Source organism: Corvus moneduloides, chromosome 16 (genome assembly GCF_009650955.1).
Source record: "Corvus moneduloides isolate bCorMon1 chromosome 16, bCorMon1.pri, whole genome shotgun sequence".
Classification (NCBI taxonomy): domain Eukaryota; kingdom Metazoa; phylum Chordata; class Aves; order Passeriformes; family Corvidae; genus Corvus; species Corvus moneduloides.
The window spans coordinates 3,137,622-3,160,247 of NC_045491.1; the positions used below are offsets into that span (position 1 = coordinate 3,137,622).

A 22,626-nucleotide genomic window follows, 5' to 3' on the forward strand; every position below is an offset into this window, starting at 1 on the left:
AATTTGTGCCTGCCTGGATCCCATTGAGATGAGAGAAGTTATTCAGATACAAAACAGACTCCCAAATCCTGACCTGTATGTTTGTGCTGTAAGAAGGAAAATGACTCTGTGCTCATTGTAGAGGATTTAGCAAAGACACTTAGGGCTGCAAAATGTTTAATGGAGCTACTCAGTATCTGTGTCAAGGGTACCACTGGAGTAACAAATTCATTTCCTTCTTTTGTTCCCACTGTAGGGAAGTTCAGTTAATTTCCTCTAAGATGGTCCATAGAAGACTAAAGTAGCTGAGAATGAGTGGTTTGGAATATGTGTTGGCATTGTGTTAGAGCTGCAGTGGGGAGCACAGCTCAGGGGGGAATCTGCTGGCTGGCGTCTGAGAGATTCCATTTCACTACACATTTTGCTGTAGATTGACTTCAGACAAGTACAGATTTGACTTGATTTTATTTGACTGCCAGAAGGGTCAAAAAATTGATCTGACCTTCCTTCAACCTTCAAGGTTTGAGCAGGAACCCTCCCTATGTGCCTCTACCCTGGGAATCACAAGAAAATCCTATGAACTTCAAGAGAACACAAGGCATTTGTACAAAGGCCAAATGCCTCTGTGTCATTTCCCAAATTGCACACAAATTCTCCACGTTTCTAGTGGATCACTGGGTGCCTGAGAGAGGCTGGAGGCAGCAGAGACAATACTGGCAACTCAGAGGGAAGGTGGTACCAGAGAGCATCTACTCCAGCACCTGCCCTGCCTCCCCCTGAGTGTTCAGATAACCAGTGCACGAGCCCATCCCCTTTACCTGCAGATTTGATGCATATAGGCACAATTCCTGATCACATCTTGTCCCACATGCAAAATCAAGAGCCAGGGGGATTCAGGCAGCCTTTGAGTATTTGGCAGAGTCATGGTTGTGCTGTTGTCTGTTCACATAGGGTGTGATTTGCTCCTTCTCCCTTTCCTCAGATGCAGATAATCTCAGTCTTTATCATTGGTATGACATTGTAATTCTGGGAGTGCTAATGAGGTCAAATCAAAGCACTGTACAGTGCACAGCCTCAGCAAGATGATGGATGACAACAGAGGTGTAGCCACGTTCCTGTGTAGAAGCAATTACTACAACCCGCTAGAACAATAACAGAGAATGATGATGTCTTAATCATTCCCTTGGCTTGATTTGAGGGGCAGCAACACCCTGTTTGCTCACTGCTCTTTGCACTGCACAAACCCCTGGAAGAAGCACTCAGCAGCTGCTTTTCCAGGCAGCACACCTTCCAGGAGCAGCACTGCTGCAGCTGTGCTGAGCGTGGCTGAACACGTTAGTGATTTGGAATAAGGATGTTGGTGAGCATTTGTCTTCACTCTGATAACAGGGAGGAGGGAGCCAGATGCTCAGCTAGCATAAATCTTCCTAGCTCCTTTGGCATCTGGTCCCACTGGTCTCTTTCTCCACCTTATGGATTGTGGTTGATGAAGTTCTTGGAGAGGTTTGCAGCATCAATTCTTTATGCAAAAATACGCAGCTTAAAATGAAATTTTAAAAAATAAAAAACAGGCTTTAAATCTATGAGACTTCTGCTTGTAGGATCTTCTTCAGGTCCTAGACTGTTTCTGGTGCTCCCTCTTTATACATGATACCCTTTTCATCCAGACTTCACAAAGCTGGCTGTTCCTTCCCAGGACAGGAGGCTGTAGGTAGCTCAGAGGCATTACTGCTCATCAGGCCTGGCAGACAATATTTTTCTAAGTAGTTTAATTTGAGAGCCATAAAATGTCATCCTGGTGGCTACTTCTGAGATGAGCTCATAGAAGGAAGCCCTTGGTGGTCAGTCAGGTTGTCTCCACCTGGTGCATCCTACATGTTTCCCTTGTTTCTGTGTTACCAGCTCTGTGGCTTTTCAAAGCAGCAGAAATTGCACTTTTTTTTCCTCATGAGTTGATAAGCCTCTTCAGACAAGCAACCTCCTTCCTGAACCCCAGGTAACATGGCTATTAGATGAGGCTGAGTGTAGGATTTCAGGCCTGATCCCAAGGAATATGGATAATCAAGAGTTTCCCATCCTGTCTGAGATCTCGAGTACCCAAAGCTGCACAGTGTGAGGTACACAGAGGGTGTTATGTAGACATGAGGCCAGTCCCAGCCTCTGCTTGGATTTGATTCACTGGACTTGTCTGGAAAGCTGTTTTTTGCTGCACACAGTTCTACTCAGTGTCTTCCAAAGTGAATTAATACCTGTTTGAGTGGGGTTGCAGCAGACAGGGGAGACCATGCCAGCTCCTCCCTGACACAGCTGGGCATCTGCTCACGGGAGGGGAGCTCTGCAGACCTTTGGCAGTGACTTCTGCAGGGCAGCCACAGCAAAATGTGCTCCCTGGAAAATGTGCTCGCTGCACAGCTCGTCTGACTGGCTCTGCCCTTTCCCAGCCTCTCAGTTCCATGCTGAATTTATCCAGGGAGCAAGCCAGCTCCAGAAAGGCCCAGGCAGAATTTGGAAGTGGGGAAACGAGAATCAGCCTTTGGCATCTTTTGTGCTCTGTGTTTGACATTAACTGACAGCTCTTCATCTGGTCATTGATTCAGGCTAGTGGAGCAAATGAGAGGAGGGAAGTGTAGCAGTCAGGGAAATGTGATAGCGGTAAATAAAGCCTGATCAGCTGCAATTATTTTATTTATTTGTGGCTCTGCATCTTCATTTCTGAAATAATTGCCCATAAAGTATTGCAGAGGAAGCCAAATCTATTTATAAATCCTATGGCCCAGTGTAGATTCCTTTACTAATTCCAAATGCATGATAGAAAAAGCACGTATTTGCTTAAACTCCAGGGAAGATTTAATGTATTTGCAATGTATCTTACAGTTAATGTGTACTTTTATTTAGCCCATAACAGTTCAATCATACAAAATTATTACCATATGGGACAGGAGAAAAATAGCAACCTCCCCTCCTCCCATGATTAGTGTATCTCACTGTACTAGTATTGTACATACAGCATAATAAAATTTATTTACATGATTGCTGGTATCTGCAGTTGCAGCTTTCTGTGTGACTTATCAGGTAGGGATGGGTAGAGCCATAAATGTCAAAAGAGTTTTGGCTCATTTGTCCAAAAGGAATATTTGTAGCTTTGTAGTTTTATTTGGTTTCCTTTTGTTTCTGCTGGCTCGTGGAGTTAAATAGCTGGCTCAGCCACAAAACCAACACGCTATTTTTTTCCTCCCAAGGCTTTATTCTTGAAGAGGGAAATTCTGCTCCAGCAGAGCCAGTGTTAGGATTCCTATTGCACACACTGGTTCCAGGATTTTGAGAGAGGTTTTCACAGTTCCTTATGGAAAAGCCAAATAGGATCAGATAGAAAATCATACCTTGTTATTGGAGTTGTGAGTGTTTAGGAACGACATCTCTCATTCCCATTTTTATAGACTGCATTGTACAAACGTGTGCAAGGGGTATTCATGATAAAATCTCTGAGGCTTATTTGTTCCATTCAAAGAAATACTACTGTATCTAGTGAACTCACTTTTGACTGAACAGATAAAAGCCAGTTCTGTTCCCACTTTAGATTTTACTTGATATTTTTAACATCTTCTTTTCTTCTGATTTTACAAGTCACAGTGCAGGATTAGACAGAGCCACATGACTGTTTCTTCCAGTACATGAAGTTTGCAGTAAAAGTCTTTATTAATGTAGAGCCAATTAGTATCAGGGTGATACCAGGCCAGAAGAGGCTTTTGGGGTGGCGAAATCCAGTCTCCTTGGATCATGGGCATTCCTTACCTGATCAAACACTGCTGACCATGTTATTTGTAACTTTGTCCCTCACTATCCCTCCTGAATCTTGCTGCTGGAAGCATCTCCATGTTCCTGCAGCCTTCAGAGCCCTCACCCATCACAGTGCCAGCCACAAAACCAGCTGGTAGTCACAGGCAAACTGCTTCTCTACAGGAATGGAACAAGCACACCCATCTTTTGGTTCCTGTAATGTTTCTGTAGCTGTCTCGTGGCTCAAAGACACTGGTGCTGTTAGCTGGGCTGAAGTCAAGCAGCCAAGGTCACAGGAAAGCTAATTCTGGCCCTCAGGGATGTGGGTGTGACACCTGGGGATGTGGTTTAGTGGTGAACACCCTGTGCTGGGTGTTGAGTTGGGAGTTGGGCTTGGCAGTGCTGTGCTAGTGGTTGGACTCAGTGATCTTAGGGGTCTTTCCCAACTTAATCGAGCATATGATTCTGTGATTTTTGTTTCAATTGGTAAAGCACAGCTTTTCACTGGCTTTTAGTGTCATATTATTGTGACAAAGGATTAGCAATGTTCTTCAAGTTTCTTTTTGATTTGCTTTTAGGACTGCTCAACAAATAATGCATCTTTTGATAGGGATATTAAACAGTCCAAGCAATCCCCGTAATGCAAACAACTGTTAATCACTTTCATTTCCTACAGTTATACTCCCTTTCTGAAGTTGTGGCTGTTGTACCTGGGAACTGCAGCCTCCAGGCTTGATTATCATATCAATTAGGGTGGTGTAATCCTTCTGCACTGGCAGCACTGCTTCCAAGTCAGAGGAGTTGAAATGAACTCCAGAATGGAGGCTGCTGAAAGATTGCTTTGCTTATTACATTGCATCTCATGCTGTTTTGAGGAAATACGTTTTGCCAACCTGTTGCATGTGAGCTGGCAGGCATCCAGTATAAACACACTGTTATAAGTCAACATAGCAATTAAATCAAATTGCAGTGTTTTCTCTGAGCAGCTAGAGAAGTGAGATGTGCATCCAGTAGCTGCTCTGCTAGGAGCCTTCCAGGATTAGCACTTTGACACTCTGGAATGTGCTGTGTGAAACCCAGCTGAGCAGTCGATGGTCAAAGTACAGCCCAGCCACTGAGGTTTGTCCCTCAGCTGAAGCAAGTGTTACTGTGCCAGTCACTGGTTCTGTGCAAGGTGGGTTACTGGAGACCTAAGGTTGAATAAACTGGTTGGAAAGGTTGAAACTGGTGATCCCAGCACTTGGTTTATGTAGGAGTCTTTTAAAATTGCAAGGAATGCTCTCGTTATATCACGAAGAAGAAGGGCTTTCTTTGCTGCTGGAAGGAATAATCAGTAATCAGATATTCTATGGACCTCATCTATGAGATTTGGGGCTTTTTAAGGGCATTCAAATCCTTGCCAACCAAATCTCTGCTGAAATGTTTACCTGAATGAGACTGATAGGCACATTTGATTGTACTTATATCAGGAATAAATCTGGAGTTAACTGGATGAATTATATCCTTTGATATTTAAAGTGCATGAGATCTGAATGGGGTCCTAAATAAGGACAGTGGAGGATGCTGTGTAGTACTTTAGCTCTTTAACTTTTGGTATATTATGCATGAACATTTTTCTCTTTTATAGCTAATCCTGTTCATCAGATCAGACTTCTTCAGTATTTCAGTGCAAATTGTGTTTCAGGACTCAGCAGGGCCTCTGGTCCAAATCTCATTTATGCAGATTGGAAAATTTGTGGTGACTTCAAGGGGAGCTGGATCAGGATTGAGGCTGGCTGATGGCCCTGGACAGCAGTGAAATCCAGTCTCTGTCTGCCACTGTGCTCTGCATTTCCCCTTGCCACAGCTCAGCAACTGCTGGTTGGAATATTGATCAATCCCATCCAGCTCAGGAGCAATGTGTTCTCGAATTCTGCAAACATGTTTATGGAATGACCCCAGAGTCAAAGTCTGCACGTCCAGGTAGCTCAGAGGTTGTCCATTAGGATCTGCAGGGATCTGGCCAGCAGCCAGGAAAGGGAAAATAAACCTCCTTCCCTCTCTGGGCAGCAGCTCTGTTGTGCTGTCCCAGCCGAGCTGCCCTGGATTATCCCCTCCTGGAGCCAGGCAGGATCTGCTCTTAGCCAGGACTGAACAATGTGAGTCCCAGTGGTGGGAGGGACCAGACCTTCCTCCAGCAAACCAGGGCTCTTTTGCTGGATATCACCATGTCCATGGGGTTCAGCTCCATCCCACTTCCCACCACTGGGAAGCTGCCATCCACCACTGCGGGTGAATTATCCCCAAAATCCCTCTCTCCTGACTTCCCCATGGCATCTTCAGCACCTGACAGAGAAAACTTTGTTCTGCAGCTCACAGAAATGCCAACCCCATGATCTCTGTCACTGGGGTTTTTTGCACGGTCTTCCAGCCGTGCATTTTTCCTCAGCTCATTTGTTGGTTTGTTTTTGGCAGATGATAACAGGATGCTCAATATCTATTTCTGTTCTTGTCTTGCACTGACACAAATGGCCACAGGTGCTGCCTGTACCTGCCCCTTATCACAGTTTGAAGGGAGACCTGGGTTTGCAGTCACACTTTACAGTACAGAATTGTCTCTGCTCGATTAGCTGCCTTCTAGGTGCTTACAGAATCTTGCTAATTAGTCTTAGGGAACAAAGACATGCTTGTGTTTATTTTTTCTTTAAAAGCTGGTTATTGCAGCAGCTAACTTTTATTTTTTTATTTATTTTACATTACCACAGTATATTAGGAAAGAACCATCTTCAGTGTCTGATTTTAATCAAGCCACTTCTTCACTCTAATTTTCTGCATACCAAGAAGCACAGTCCTGTGGCTTTGTCTTTTAATCAGAGAGGCACTTTAGCTCCTCAGTTCCTTATTTCACACAGTTAACCACGTATCAAGGGTGCAGAAAAGCAGCAAACATTGCTGAGGGAAGAGCTGGCATGAAATGCACAGTCTGTAATTTACTGCTGAGCAACAGGGCTTGGCACACAGGGGACTGGTGGAGCACTGAGGTAAGATGTCCCAGTAAATCTAAGCAAAAAAAATGTGTCCACAATGTTTTCAGTGGGATATGCAGATACTGCTACCCTGAAACATTCCATGGGAATTTGTCTCTGTTTCTCTACAATTTATAATCCTTAAACTAGGCTCCAGAGACTGAAATTCAGGGAGGGAAAGATGATTTGTGCAAGACTTGTGGCGTAAACCACAGGCTGAGGCTGTTTTCCCTCTGGAGCAGCACACACGCCTTTGTCCTGAAGATGAGTTGCCCGTACTCATCTCACCCCTTGGGAGGAGTTATTTTTGGATGTTTTATGGAGCTCAATTGCTCTTTCTCTGCCCCTGGTCTTTATCTCACACAGAGATAGCTCTGGGGATTGCCACCGCTTTGGAGGAGGCGGATGGGGATTTGGCCACTTGCACCAAGATTTGTTTGAAGTTTGTCAGCTCATTTAAGCCCTCAGCATCTCTACAGGTTTTTGAGTCAGGGCTGCTGGCCATCCAAAGGGGCAGAAGATAATCAGCAGTGAAATGGATATGATGAAACAGCAAGTGTAGGACTGAGGACCCGTGTCCAGCTTCTCCAGAGGTCACCGGTTCAGGCAGCACAGTCCTGTGGTCAGTGACAATGCAAAAATGGTGTGGCCTTTAGGACAGACCCACAGCCAAAGTAAGAGTGTCTTGCAGGTTGAGACAGGAAGGTTTTGGTGAAGCTTAGGAGAGAGGGCACAGCACAAATCCAAATCACGCCCTTGGCATGGTGCTGTGGGTGACTCACTGCTGTAAACCAACAAAAAAAAGTGTGTTTCAAAGAGCCATAATAGCTGTTAATAACAGAGATTTAGGGCACGCTGAAAATTTCTGAGTTTTGGGGTTTTTTTCCTTTTCAGTATCTGGTTCAATAGTCTTAGTACTTTTCTTCTTAATTTATAATTTTCCACCCTGCTGTAGTGTTGTGCATATGGGTAAATAAAAGTGAGAAAGCCTGAAAGACTCATTTGCATGTGAAGAAGTAGCAGAAACAGAGTAAGTAGCATCTGCAAATGTGTGGGAGCTGGAGAGTAGCAGGGGGACAGCAAAACTGTTGTAAATAGAAGCAGCTTAAAGTGCAGGATTATGTGCTATGGATAATAAAACACCCCAAGCCAGCACATAAGCCAGATACTGTTCTCAGCAGCAGCATCCAACTGATCCTGTTAGCACTTCAAGGCCCTTTTGTAAACCTTGCTAATTGGTAGTCCAAATTCTTTGTGCCACGGTGTTCACCTGGCCAGAGGACACATAAAGCCATGGCTGGCCATGGAGACCTGTAAGAGCAGAAATATTGCACACAGACCTCAGCTACACACAGGCTGTACATGGATTTTTAACTGCTTTGATTAGCTAGCAGCAAGCAGCAAAAGAAATGGAGATGTTACATAAATCTCTAGGTTTAATGGGAAATCTGGCAATAATTGGTGTAATTTTCTTTGGTTTCCAGTATGAATGACCTGTATTTAGTTTGAGTCTATCTCATGATACACAGAAGAGAATTTTGACCCAGCATATTTGCGTTTCCCTGTATTCTGGGCCTGTTTGAATCACCACGCTTGGATAACCCAGCCAAAATTTTCAAACAAACCTCTTTTGCATCTGATTCTTTAGGGGGTTTATTAAGCAGAAAATCTGATTCCCAGGGCATAAAACCCAGAGATTTTTCAGCCTTTCATGTTGCAAGCCCAGGTTTTGTGTCAGGGCCCTGAGTGAGCCCCAGCCAGGAGGAGGGAGAGCAGTGCTGTAGTTCCAGCGCCAGCTCTGCCTTCCGGGCTGATGATGGCAGACAGCTGACAGCAAAATCATGATTTTCTCCATAGGATTGAAATGTGGGGCTGGGGGTGGTTGGCAGCAGAAAGATGGGATGCAGCAAGAAGGGCTTCTGCCAGCCCTGGAAAAGCTGGGGACAGCAGCTGTGCCTTCAGCTTGACCCAGTGCCACCAGGAGGGCAGAGTCTGCTTTTCCCATTGCCTGCCTGATTTTCCTATTCCCAGAGCCAGCTCAATTTTTTTTGCATTCTCTCAGGTACAGGAGGTGGGTAACTGGGATTTTAGCCCAAAACATGCCCTTTTATGCTCTGCCTGACCTACTTGTCACTGCCCGTGGGGAGCCGCAGGGGTTTCTTCTCCGCTTGTGCTTCGCTTCCAAGAGTCAGGTTTTGTGCCCGATGGTATCATGGAGCCTTGAAGTTATCTTGGAGTACCCTGGGTATTTTGGTACAGAAGCTGTGCCTGCTGTGCTTCAGCAGCACTCAGGGCCCTGCTGCTTTGCCTGAAGCATGGCAAGGCTTTCATGCTGCAGCGTGGAGGGGCCGTGGCAGTCCGGAGCGAGCTGCGGCTCCGGGCGCTCTGAGCACAGACAGGCCCTGCTCTGTCAGCAGTCAGCGAGAGGAGATGGATTTTGCAGCATATCCAGGCCACCTATTCAAGTCCAGGTTCTTTTGGCACCCGTGAAATTGTCTGACAACTTGTGAGCAGGCAGCGTGCCATGTGAGCAGATGGGCTGACTGTCCTGGCAGCCAAGAGCCTGGGATGCTCAGCTGGCAGAGGGGAACGGGAGCAGAGCTCCTCGGTGCTGCTGCCCAAGTGCCTGTCCCTCCTGACGTTACCCTGGGAAGAGCAGGCACATGGGGTGTCTGGCATGGGCACGGGGTGTTTCACAGTAGAGATGATACCCCCACATTCTGCCCCAGGCTCCTGCTACTCCATCATCGAGGATAAGGGAGTTTCTGAGATGCTTTCAGCCCAAGCTCCCCACTGGGGACAGCTGGCACCTGCCACTGTCCTGTGTCCTCCAGAGACTCACCTTGAAGGCAACAGCACAGCAATTATTTTTTAACTACCTCTGCTAGGTAGTTTCCTGTGAGAGGCTGGCTCTTGCCAGAAGTGAATCCTGAGATAAAGGGATTAAAACATCCTCTTTGAGGCTTCAGAAATTGTCACAAGGACTTTCTCCAGGGAAGGCCCTAATGCTTACTACCCTGAGGGGCAGCTTTCCTCACACAGGCATGCACTGCATGATGATTGACACATCATTAATTAACTCTTATTAATTAACCCCATAATCTGAAGGGATGGGGAAGGAATTGCTCACAGAGCTGAATCCTGTCACTTCTTTGAACACACAAGTCCCCTGTTCTGCTGCATTCCCACACCCATCTGGCTTTGGGACTGAAGAAGCTCATAAAGAAGGCAGGACTAATGAACAGCCTTTTACAGGCCCCCCTCAACTGCCTTCATTTCCTGGCAGCCACAGTTCAAACATGGTTTGCAGGAGACCAACTATTTGTATCTATTACTCGGAGTTTAGGAAGAGGAAAATGAAAAAAAAAAGTAAAGAATTGATTCCCCTTGTTCCCTGCTGTGTAGGGTGTGATGCTGTGAAGGATAAAGGATCTGTCCCTGATGTAACACAGGTTCCACACGTCCTGTCCCTCCCATTAGGCTGGTTGTGCTACATGAACCCAAAATTAGGACAGAAAACCAGTCCTGCCTCTCCTTCTTTACTCCATCGGGGCTTCCTCCCTCCCCACAGCTCTCCAAGCCCAGACTATGCTGAAGGGTCGAGCTGCACCCACAACAGCAGCACAAGGGACAGTTCTCCTGCTGACTTCAGCTGGGCTCTGCTGGTGTCCTTGAAGACTTTATTTTGCTCCCATCGTCTGAGCCAGCCCGTATCCTGTGCCAGTTCTGCCTAGCGACCGCTAACAATCTCCTGTGTCAGGCAGCAGCATGATTATAGCTTTATTTCACTCATTTTGTCTGCATTTGTCTTTCAAGGAGCAAAAAGGCAGCGATTCTGTCGTCTAAATGCGGCCTAAGGACAGAAATTGCCCTGTTTGCCCACAAACACCAGATTCTTGGGGTGATGCCAGTCTCAGTAAGACATCAGTGGTGCTGATAAGCCAACAGTCATAATCACTGATAAGTGCTTTGCTGATGTTTTGGCAAGGTTCTGCGTCCAATATTGTTGACCCTACACTTTTCCTATTATGTGCTGCATCCTTTGGCAGGAGAAAGGATTTCTCAGTGATCAGAATGGTACCTGTACTGCAGGAGGTGCCCAGACCCCCACTATGCCTGGCGGGGCTGGCTCCTTTTATTCGGGGTTGTAACTCAGTGCTCATCCCTCCGATGCAATTCCAGGCCCAGCAGCATTAATCCTGCCATTTTGTGTCTCTGCATTTGGGAACAGCCTCCTGTTGCTGACATCTGAATTACATTTTTAACAACAATTTCCTTTGTTATACAGAATGATGCCAAAGCAAACAGTGGTGTTGGAGGCTCACTATCTGGTTTAAATAACACAGACCTTTAAGTGGATGAGGACTACAAAAAAAAAATTATGTAGATTCTGGGTTTGTGTTGTTTACTTGCTTGTTTGTGAAGGATTTTGCTCTTTTTTAATTTTTTTTTTTTTTAATTTTCCCTGGCAATGTGAGCCTGTCACTCTTGCAGTAGGACAGTTTGGAAAAGCTCCCTGATCCCTCTCAGCTAATTGTATTCTTATTATATTATTGGATTCTATCATCTTTCCCTTCCCCTAAAAAGTGTATTGAATTGCCTGATATTGCACCAATTCTTTATTGCAATATCTTCTAGATTTAAAAGCTACATGTACTGAAACTATTCTGGTATTACCAAAGCCATTTAATACCTGTGAACTTAAGGAATGTATTTTCTGGCACTCGGCAGTGACTCCAAAGCCCCAAAGAATTACACTCAACAGCCCTGAATTTCAAAGCCTGACATCACTGCAAGCAAGGAATACAAATCCATCAACAGAAGCAGGATTTTAATTGCTTTTGAATGATTCTATAGAAATCTAAAATTGCTTTGTGGGATGAAAAAAAAACAACCCATTTTTGTCTGTGAAGAGGTTTTAATTCCGACGAATAAAATAAGTGGTTGCTGGAATAATACAAGATTTTTTCCCCTCTGACTGTGGAGCTGTTCCTACAGCCCCTGCCTGCTGGGATTTTATCCTTGAGCAGTGAGACATGAGAGTTCATCAGATATTGTATGTGGCAATTGCCAGGCCAGAAGAGGCTCTTCGGTGGATGGAAGATTTGTGCTTCTATTGCATTCACTGTTAAAAAAGAGACCACCTGCATTCTTTTGCAATGTGACCTTCTCTAGCTGGTCATATGCTGTGTTTTCTTTGTGATCTGATCTGATTTTAAGGGTAATCAAAAGGCCAACAGTGCTTGAAAACCCAATAATACCTTGACTCTTCTTCTATGGTTTTCCTTTTTTTTTTTTTTTTCCTCTTTTTATGAAAGGAATGAAAACCTTTGCAGACGTTTCTGCATCTGGCTTAGCTTCTAGTTAAATGCATCCTCAGGGAGTGCTGGAAAATATTACTTCTGTTTAGAAAAGAAGTAAATGAGTCATATTTTACAAAATAGTTTTCAAGGAAAGGGATATCAGAAGTTGTTTGTATTTTCCTGTTTAATAAACTTAGCGAATACATAAAATCTGGTCTGCATCACGAGAGGAGCAACACCGGGGTGTGAGTGGTTCCATTGCCTTGGCAAATGGCAAAAGCCTGCCCAGCTGGCAGGTGCCAGGGCAGAATCCACGGCTGAGCCCCCCAGGGATGGGGCAGCCTGAGGGTCCCTTCCCTGTCCCACCTCTTTGCTGTGTGTGGGGTCAAATGCTGTGGCCTTCCTGGCCTGCAGAGGAAATAAAATCTGGTTTCTCATCTCAGCATTTCCACGTGTGAATCAGCTGGAGGAATCCCCTTCCCCTACCTAAATTATTTAGGATTTCCAAAGGTATCCAGGGCGCCCAAACTGGAGACCACAGTGGAGGTTGGGAGCCTGTCCCAACTTCTGCCTCTCCCAACTTCTGCCTCTCCGTGTGGCTCCTTGGCAGAGAAGCCTTTGCTGAGACCCTGAACAAGCTTCAGCCTAGGCCAGGGCACAAAATCGTTGTCATAATCCCACATGTCCACCCAAACCAGCATCACTGATGAGCAAAAACCTTCTCAAAGGCACTCAAGGACACCCACAGACATGGCTCAAGTGGGGCCATAATAACATCTAATACAGCAATGACATTTCCTTAACCAGGTATGGAAAGTATTGCTGAGCTCATTTCAGGGAAAACAAAACAAGACAATCCAGTATTCTGTATTTTACTTAATGTTACACTTGCAAAAAGGTGTTTGTTTGCAGCATCTGATGTTCCACACTGATATTTTCCTGGCATTTGAAGCATGTTGATACTGAGATGTATTAAAGTACAGAAAACCTTCCTACCAAGGGCTTTTAAATATTTTTAATTATTTTCAGAAACAAAACGAGCCATTATTGTATTTTTGAAAGACAGTCATTTTGTCCTTTCTTGCATAACCACTTCTCTTAAAAATACTTTTTAAACAATTATTTTTAAGTCGTTTTTCCTTTAAATTGACCATAACAAACCAGACAGATCTCTTCAGGATTAATTTTCCACCTAGCTGAAGAAATTAGTTCTTGCTTTCTCCCTCCCACCTTGGAGCCGTGCTAGGATGGTTACCTGGATACCCTGCCTGTAAAGGATGTATGTGCCGAGGCAATTTAAGTAGCCTGATTTGTCATCTAACTGCAGACATCATTAGCAGAGCATTATTTGGCTGGAACACTGTAGGCTGAACGTGGATAACTCCTCTGTGTTGAGGAAAGATTTAATTTAACCACCTTGTGACCAAACACTGTCTGTCTTTAATGCGGAGCTGCAGCAAGGCTGGTGTGAGGAATACAAGTGGTATCTGGGTGGGAAGTTATTTTCCTGTGGTGTGTAACTATTGGGAATTTATTCTGCACCAGGAGGAGGACAGCTGCTTTTAAATGTGTTGGTTTTAATCTACTGGTTGGTATATTTTGGGGCAAATAATTTTTGTGTCAAGGAGGAGAAGGGAAGAAAATATGAGCCTGGCTTTTCCTTTTTTTGCTATGTAACTTTTCTCCTTGTCACAGTCCCCATTTCAGTTTATTTCTCTGGTTATCATCTCTGCTTTTAAAATGGCAATTCCATCAGGATGGAAGGATCCTTATAAGCAGGTTTTTAAAAACAAGCTGGTGGAGTTACAACGATGGTTTGAAATATGTGACAGAATGTAAAGCAGAAAATAGTGGCCTCCTCTGATAGGACCTGCATGTCAAAAGGCAGAAATTGGCATTTCCTTGGAATCTTTGACTGTGGAGCGTGGTCAGGGGCGTAGTCTGGGCATAACAATAAGGAACATATGAAAACAATTCTGAGTTTTAGGAAGAGGGTTTTTTTAGTTCTCAGGCCACTTTTTAGTTTAAGATTGAACATAACATAAACATTTTAAGGAGCTAACCAAAATCGGGTCATTTATTATTGAATCCAGTATGATTTGGACAACTCAGCTGGAGTGTGGGGATCTGTCAGGTTCCACAGACCTGCAGCCTCCCATCGAAGGTAATTCTGCAGCTACAGCTGAATTGCAGAAGCACCACAGTTGCAGAGCTGCCAATTATATATTCCTGAACATTCTTCTTGGCAAATCAACTCCCAAATCATGTTCAGAAATCATAGTCTTAAATGAAGCACGGCTGCAAAATATTCTGCTGATCTATGGTGCAAGTCCTTTTCCTTTAGTCATAATTGATGTTACAAAATATTTTATGGCTTCTGTCATTAGTATTCCCCAATTGGCTTAAACTACAATTTAACTCATGCTGTAAAAATGCAAAGAATTTTCTACTGATTAGCAGCAACAGTACTACATTTATCAACATGGGGTATTTTTGGGTGGGTAAGGAGTCCTTTGTCTTTGACTGTCTAGACATTCTGTTTTTGTTACAAATCTAGCAAAATGAAGATGCTTTTGAGGTAGTAATTAAATTCTTTCAGTGACATATAGTCTACTGTGCACAAGGCTTCAGGATAATGAATATATTTATTTCCAGGAAATCTACAGTATTTTCCTTGCCATTTGTAGGACTCAGCATATAAATAATGCAGGCCATGCTGTGCTGATTTTCAGTTCATCCCAGGAAATTATGCCATTAAAAATGCCACAATTCTTTCAGGCACACACAGACACAGCAGGTAAAGAGAATATTCATGTGATGAACAGCGACACAAGCAGCATTAGCTAATGCATAACCTTGCAAAGCACCCCTTAGACAATGAAACTGTTTGCAGTAATTATAGTGTGGAATGAGACTGTTGTTTAACTTAACATCATGGCAGCTAAACTGTGATCCATCAAAGTGGCTCTGAATTTGTAACCCAGGGTTAGGACTTGGAAGTGCAAACGAAGGTGAAGGGAAATGAAGAGCTCTGGAGCCTCCCCTGCCACCCCAAACACACACAGTTGATGAGCGTGGTGAAAGTGGAACTTCTTTTAAGCAGTTCTGGAAATGTAAGGTCCCCATAAATTCCTCACAGCCTTGCTTTGGTCTGTGAGCATATGTTGCTTTTTGAAATGTGCAATTCCTGTGTTAAAATCTCCCCTCTACAAAAGCAGCAGTGGCTCTTGCAGTGCTCAGGCAGCAAAGATCACACGGTGTGTGAGCTGTGTAGAAGCAGCATCGTGTGTCTTTGCTCAGTAAGGTGAGAGTGGTTTGTGTGCTTAAGAAGGAAAATTTACTGTCTCCCCTTCGTAGGCATTACTTATGCATAAGCAGAGCTTTAGTACGTGTTGCAAATGGAAATCAAGTACATGATGTGCCTGGAAGGAGTTTATCCGACTATTTATGGGCTGATCACATTTGGAGCTAGAACTGGCTTGGTTATTTTTAGTTGGATAACGTTACAGTAGTAGTTGCATTTACAAAGAAGTGAGAAAATTCTCCTGCAATTCACAGACGTTTCTCGCTGGATCTCAAACCTCAGTGTCCCCACACTCCGTGTCCCAGAGGAGAAGCTGAATGCCACATGCCAGGGGCTGCCTGTCTGACTGCAGGTTAAGGAGTTGCAGCTCAGACACAGATTTAAACTCCCACAAAGCAGCTTTTTGGGTCTTTGTGCCTGTCCTCCTTCCCTCCCAGCTCTGTGCAGTGCACTCAGACGGGCTTTGCCTGCTTGAAGCCACGTGCTCTGCTCTGGAAGCGGACCATGACTGTGTTTTGGCAATGCAGGACAGGTTTTCCCATCCCTCAAAGGTGGTACCTGCATGGAGTGCATGTGTGTGCCCAGTGGTGTTGGAGGAGATCTGTTTTCAGAGCTGGAGTTGGGTGGAACTTGCACAAAGGGGCTTTGTGCAGGAGGGAATTCAGCTGGGCACGAGACTTGTGTGTGGAAAGTTTTGGCTGGATCGCTCAGGATAGTTCAGAAAGAAGGAAAATCTCGCTGTCTTTGGAAAAAAGAAAGGCGTCCATCTTCTTTCTCGTCTTTACTTTCATGATAAAAATCAACAATTTTAAGCTACTGGTCTTTGATACACCTCTGAAAAGAAGTTCCAATATTTTTAAAGATGCAGAGGTAATATATAGGTACATCATTAGCATGAGTCATTGTTTCTTCTTTCTTACAAAGAAAAGGAATTGAAAACCATTAAAAATAGTGAAATAATAAGGCAGAAGCATATAATTTAATATGGTCATCTATTAAAAATGCACACTGTGCATAAATAGTCAGACATATCAGCAGGGAATCCACAGCCATCTAACAACTAAGTTGCTTTGCATTTGCCATCTGACCTGTGGATAAGTGGAAACAATGTCTTCATTAAACTTACAGAACTGAATATTAATCATTAGCAAAACCAGCACTGCAAGATGAAGGGGAAGTTTTGCTATGTCCCTGGGAGCTGTGTGCATGTACCTAATGGCAGGGTTTATTAAAGTCATATCAAAAATAGATCTGCTATTTGTCCACGGGGCTTACTGGTCTGCTACAAAGGTAATCAGATTTAGGATGTCGTTCAAAGACTTACTGCATGGTGTGGGAAGAAAAGGTGTATCTGGAAATATGCCCTAAAATCTTGACTTCACTTGACTTGCCCTCTTATTTTCTCCTCTGGGTGGAAAAGATTAAGAACAACTGAGTGTTTAATTTTTATTCGATTTTATGGAAGAGTGGGGGTTTTTTTGTTGTTTTCAGTGTCCCCACTGCTCTGGCCTCTGCTCCCTGTCAGAGCTGGGTGGTGGGAGCAGGAGGTGGTGATTCCCTGACATTCCTGGAGCACCCCATCTCACGCTCTCAGACTGCACTGTAGGTACGTAGGTGAAATCCCAAATTTGGAGAATTTGATGGTGTGACATCATGGCACCAGCGTGTGCAATGCTGGAAATCAAAGGGTAGAGCTAATATTTTTAAAGAGGTGACTAAAAAGATCTGTATATATATGTATAAAAAATGGACTGTCAAATTTAATCTTCTTTGCACCTTTGGGTCATTTTCCTCATCTTCCTGGAGGTGAGCAAGGAACACACTTTATTTTGTTTCCTTTGGTTTCCTCTTCCACCTGTTTGAACCAGTAAGCTGATTCAGTCAGAAGGTGCTCTGGCTGTCTGTAACTAATCCTGAAATACTTTCCTGGCATTCATATTGCTGGTGAGCAGTTCTGTCAATACAATCACTGCCTGTGAGCTGCATGGAAAACAGCACCCAGGAAAAAAAAATTTAAAAACCAGGTTTAATTCTTGCCAATATTTGTTATAAAATGAAGATCTTCACTCAACTTTATTGGCATTTACTCAGGCATTTGGTAATAGCAGCCTACAGGAGATTGCTTAAGGAGAGAACTCGAGGGACCTGTAATAAAACACAAGAAGATGACTTGTGTATTCTTTGCTATCTGGTGTCTCGGGTCCTGAAAGTGTCAGACACACAATGTGCTTTAGACAGAGTTGAAATTCCAATATTAATTCAAGATTCTTCAACTCCTGCTCTTGCCTAATCCTGCATTATCCGCCTTGATACTAGCAAGAGCTGTGGAGGATATCATGGACGTATTTAAACTAAATGCTAAAACCAGAGGTTATGTATTCTGTCCCCCTCATCCAGGCATGGACAAGAAGGGGGTGTTTGCTGTCACAGGTGGCTCATTTAGTTATTTGGTTGAGTCTGCATGTGTGCCACAGTCCTCTGGAGTCAACGGGGAGCTTTTCCCATGAATTCATTGTCCTTTAAATTTGAGTACAGGCAGGTCAGGTCCCAGTTTATGAACTGGCTCTGTCTTTCCTGATCTAGTTCACCTTGACCTCATGAGAAACCTTTCACTGAGTAGAAGGAAAGTTGGATCAGACCCAGAGGAAAAACAGTAAGTGCTGCAGGAATGGGACAATGAAGTCCAATGGTTAAATCACACACTCGCTTTGCTCTGCCATATACTTATCCTCACAGTAGGAAAACTGAAATACAAGTGTCCTTGGCTTCGGGAAAAACATCATTCTGTCTCTGAAACCAAACTCCTGTGGGCTGTGCACACACACAGCTATCGCACTGTACATACAGTAGATAAGCTTCACATTTTGTAGACATTTAAACACAGTTAAAAATTCAAGGAGAGGTAACCAGACATTCACTGTTACAGAAAAGCAGCTGCATGTCATAAATCAGCTCCACAAAAAAAAAAAAAAAACAAACAAACAAAAAACTGGCAACAATATCATTTCACTAAAGCTTTTACTGCACATCTTCTGCAGAATTTTCCTCCCTTCTCTTGTCCTCTACTCTTGCATCTTTTTTCATATGTTGTTTTTCCTAAGCTCTGCTTTTATTTTCAACCCTCACACACTTTACTGAAATCTCCCCTTATCTTACCAAACATCCTCAACGTAGATAGAGTTTAAAGTTTAAATTAGCTGAAACTAATGTCTAAGAGTGGGGCAGGGGAGCACACCTGTTTCACATTGAGCACTGGCTCAGCACAGCCTCACCAGGGGGAAGTGTTCCCTGTGTCTGCCTGTACACACACACACAGATCCCTTTCTTTATCTCCACTCCAGCTCTGAGTGGGTGCATTTTTGCAACCCACCAAGCGTGAATATTCCTCTGCACCTCGAGCGTGGGAGTTCACCGAGCGATTGCACTTGATGGGAGATGTTTATATAAAACAGTGATTGCCCTGAGCAGCCAGGCCAGCCACAGCCTTCCTTCCCTTGCAGTGCCACGGAGCACTTCCCCTAACATCCTTCTGCTCTTTCTCTTTTCATGTGGAATATTTTTCAGAGATTTCAGTAGGTTTGTTTTTTTTTTTTAATTTATTTAAGAGGAGCAGTTTAGGCCAATACTGAGCCCTTTTGAAATCCTGTATCCTCTGTCATTTTAAGTGATTCTCCTCAAAACCTGCACCTCCATTTCTTTCCCTAAAATGCTGTGTCCATAACTGGGATTAAAGTAGGAGAGAGATGATGCTCTGTGGCAAGCAGGGACTGTATTTGCTGCTCCCCAGCAGCAGGGCCCACATAGAGGCCAGCAGGTTAAAATCCTCCTTCTCAGTGGAGGTGGAGGAGAGGGAAGAGATGCTAATATGGTTTGATTTTCCCCTGGGAATAACCCAGTGACTCCCTGTGGGCTGCAGAGCATTAACCCACCCTTCATGCAGACAGCTGCAAGCTTAAAGGACCCTGATGTGTCATTTCCAGTGTAATTTGTGACTCATGTGGTGCCCTTAATATAAAGCGTGGATTAGCAGGGAAGGCTTCCAGCCTGGAAGAGGAGAAGTTTAGAGGGAAAGTAAAGGGGATTTTTTATAGTTTTGTAAAACAGCATGATTATTCTGTGAAATGGCTACTAATAAAAGCTGCCAACCCAGTATGCTCTTCCTCATGCAATAAGTGAACAACCAAGGCTGAGGAAAATACAGTAAAATAACTCAAATTTAGCCAGGGAGTGAAACATGTGGGTTAATACTAAGATGATCCAGGCCTGTGTTCTACCTGAGAAATTAAGGCATCCTCTGACTGAGGCTGAGGAACGCTGTTCCCAAGTTCTTGAGAGCTTTAGGAGCACCCAGGAGTGCTTGTGGGTGCACGTGTAAGTCACCTTGGCAGCCTCCAGGCAGTAAGTAACTCCCTGAGAAATGTTCAAATCACATTCCCAGACATGTAACCCTCTGCAGATGGAAATAATCCAGGTGGGAGATATGTCAGTGAGGGGAAATCAGCCTCAGAGGTGTACTGATCCCACAGCAGTGGGATGGGGCCAGTGCCAGAGCTCAGCTGGGGAATGGCGAGCAACAAAGTGCTGCTCCATATTCCTTGTTCAGGCAAAATTCTGTCTGGGAAGAAAACACATGAGAAAATGAGGGGTTACCACGAACTGCAGAACCATCTTAGGGCAAAGAGTAAGTTGGGCACTCTTCACAGAGGTTGTTTGCTGACAGGAGTTAAAATAAACGAGGAAACAGAGAGGTTGCATAGTTTGGTTTATTAGAGCAATGAAATAACCACGAAGCAGTCTGAGGTAATTACACCTCCTTTCCAGCTCAGAGAGGCACATCACCCTTGGCCACAAGTTAAAGAATGTTAACAGCAGCAGGGAGTCGAGTTCAGGGGTGCCTGTGCTTTACTGGGAATCCCACCTCTGACAAATTACAAACACTCAGTCGTGGAGAGCAATTATCTCGCAGTAACCACGTTCCTGCTGTCCTTGGTGGCAAAATTACAGAAGATTCTCAGGATTTGGGATTGAAGAAAGCTTGAAAAGCAAAACTTGTGGTTCTGTGGGTGAAAGTCCCCTCTGACAGGCAGAATGACTGGGCACCAGTGCATCCTCTGGCCCCTCTGTGGGACATTTCTGGGGCAAATGATGTGTGGGGGCTGGAGCTGAGCTGTCTGCTGGCACTCAGGAGGTCTGGGGTTTGCAGGAGGAGGTTGCACAAGATGCTCTGACCCCCTATTTCTCATTTTGTACTGAAACTTTGACATGCATAGCTGGTGTAGCAGCTCTACAAATAAGAATTTCATGCTCTTTTTTTAATGTATTGGTCCACACACTATGTAGGCTCTGTCCTGTTTTGATGGTAGTTGTTTATCTGCAAAGTCTTGGACACTTAGTGCAGTTCAGTATCCAGTAGCTCCTGCATGGTAAACTGGAAATATAAAGCCAAAAGTGTTTGAACTTCTGCGTGGGCAGGTGGGAAGGGAGCAGGGAGCATGCCCTAAATTAGCATGGTGACTGCTTTGGGCTCCTTGGGGGAGCACAGCTCCCCTGTACAAATGCAGATATATAGGTCAGCCAAGACACAAAACAGTGAAATCTCAAAGGATTTTTCACTTTTATAGCCAGAGCCTTTTATTTATTCCCCCAAGCCATAGGTTTTATACCTGTTATACGAGCTTAATGTTATAAACGACCCAGATCCGATATGGAAATGAGTTATTAAAATTTATTGAGGACTCAATAAAAACAGCAAAGCAAAAGGAGACAGCGCTGGGACTGCGGCTGGGTGCCAGAGGCTCGCCCACAAAATTTATACCCTTGTGGTTGCCTCAGCTGGATGCGTATTTAATTCCTGTTTTGCATAGTTTCGCCCCCTTGTCAATCTTTTGGGAGCCCTGCTTTCCTGGTGCTGTGGCCCTCAGGGTCCTCACTGGTTGGAGTCCCATTCCTTTTGTGAAAAACGAGGTCCACTCTCCTGTGAGAATTTAAAAAGTTTAGTAAAAACACAATAAGAGACACATAAAATAAAGCAAGGAGGTAACAGCCGGGTGCCTTGGCGCTCTGCCAAGAGCACACCTGATGCTCGAGGTGAGTCCTTTTTATACCATTTTTACTGTCTGTTCTTTATGCATATTCAAACTTTTCCTGGAGCTGTTCTGCGTGGCCACTCCTTGGTCCCGCCTTTGTAGAGCATGCGTATTCTTCTGCCTTGCGGTTTTATTTCTTTTGATTCTTGGCCTTGGGCTCGCCAGGTGCGAGTTGATAGTTGAGTCGGCCTCTTAATACCCCAGACAGTCAGGGTTGATGGCAGTTTTTGGGCCTCTTTTCCCCCTGGGCAGAGTGGTGATTAGCCACTTTGGGCCCCTTTGTTCTCCGGGCAGTGTTGATTAGCTGCTCTTGGGCCTCATCCTCTGTTCGCTTGGAGGTTCTCTTACTCGCTCACGCTTGCTAAAGTCTTGCTAAAAAGAAAGAAAACTACATCCACACAGCAAAAGCATTTCTAACATTACATAATATCTACCTTAATACTTGCGAGAAGCCAATATTACAATATATGTTTATAACACTTTTGTGGTGGTGCCTTCCAAGTCTGGCTGGCAACAGCCCGGCCCTTTGCACACCCCACAGAAGTGATGTTACAGCACACAGATCATCCAGCCCCTGTAAAAACCAACCCACACCCAGAGCAGGCCAGCAACAGCTCTGACCATGCAATGTTAGAACTCATGATTAATTCATAGTCCATACAACATAAGGCAAAAGCCAACTCTCAATAATTCATCTAGAACATTAAGAACTGTAAGAATTGCAACACTTCATGAGAGAGAGAGAGGGCAGGGGATGCAGAAATTCAAACTCTAAACTGCAAATTTGAAGAGGGAGCCTGGGCCAAATGTGCTGAATACAGAGTGCAAACACTGTGGTGCTTCTAGTGGTGTCCATACAAAGTTCAGACAACTTTTGGCCTGGAGAGGAGAACATTGGGCTTGTACATTGTGCTCACACAAGTTGTTCATACTGCCCTGTGGCCCCTCAGCACATTCCTCTACCTGGCACAGCTCAAAAGGCATTTCAGGAACACAAGAGCTCACAGAAGTTGTTTGAGCCGTTCTAGATCTCTTTGTGTTTGCCTGTGTGGGGCCGGAGACACACTGAAAGCCAGGATTTGAGCCTTAATTCACTTACAAGGAGTCTGGATCTCACCAAGGAAGTGCAGGCCTCAGTGTCAACCACAAAGGTGACATCTGGGATCTACCAA

The 22,626-nt window shown here is 44.4% G+C and overlaps 1 protein-coding gene across 2 annotated transcripts in view; it reads left to right on the top strand.

The window, feature by feature from the left end:
• The window catches only part of FAM20C (FAM20C golgi associated secretory pathway kinase), a 59,290-nt gene that overhangs the window by 13,343 nt on the left and 23,321 nt on the right, over positions 1-22,626 (top strand). The gene's annotated exons all lie outside the window — the stretch shown is intronic.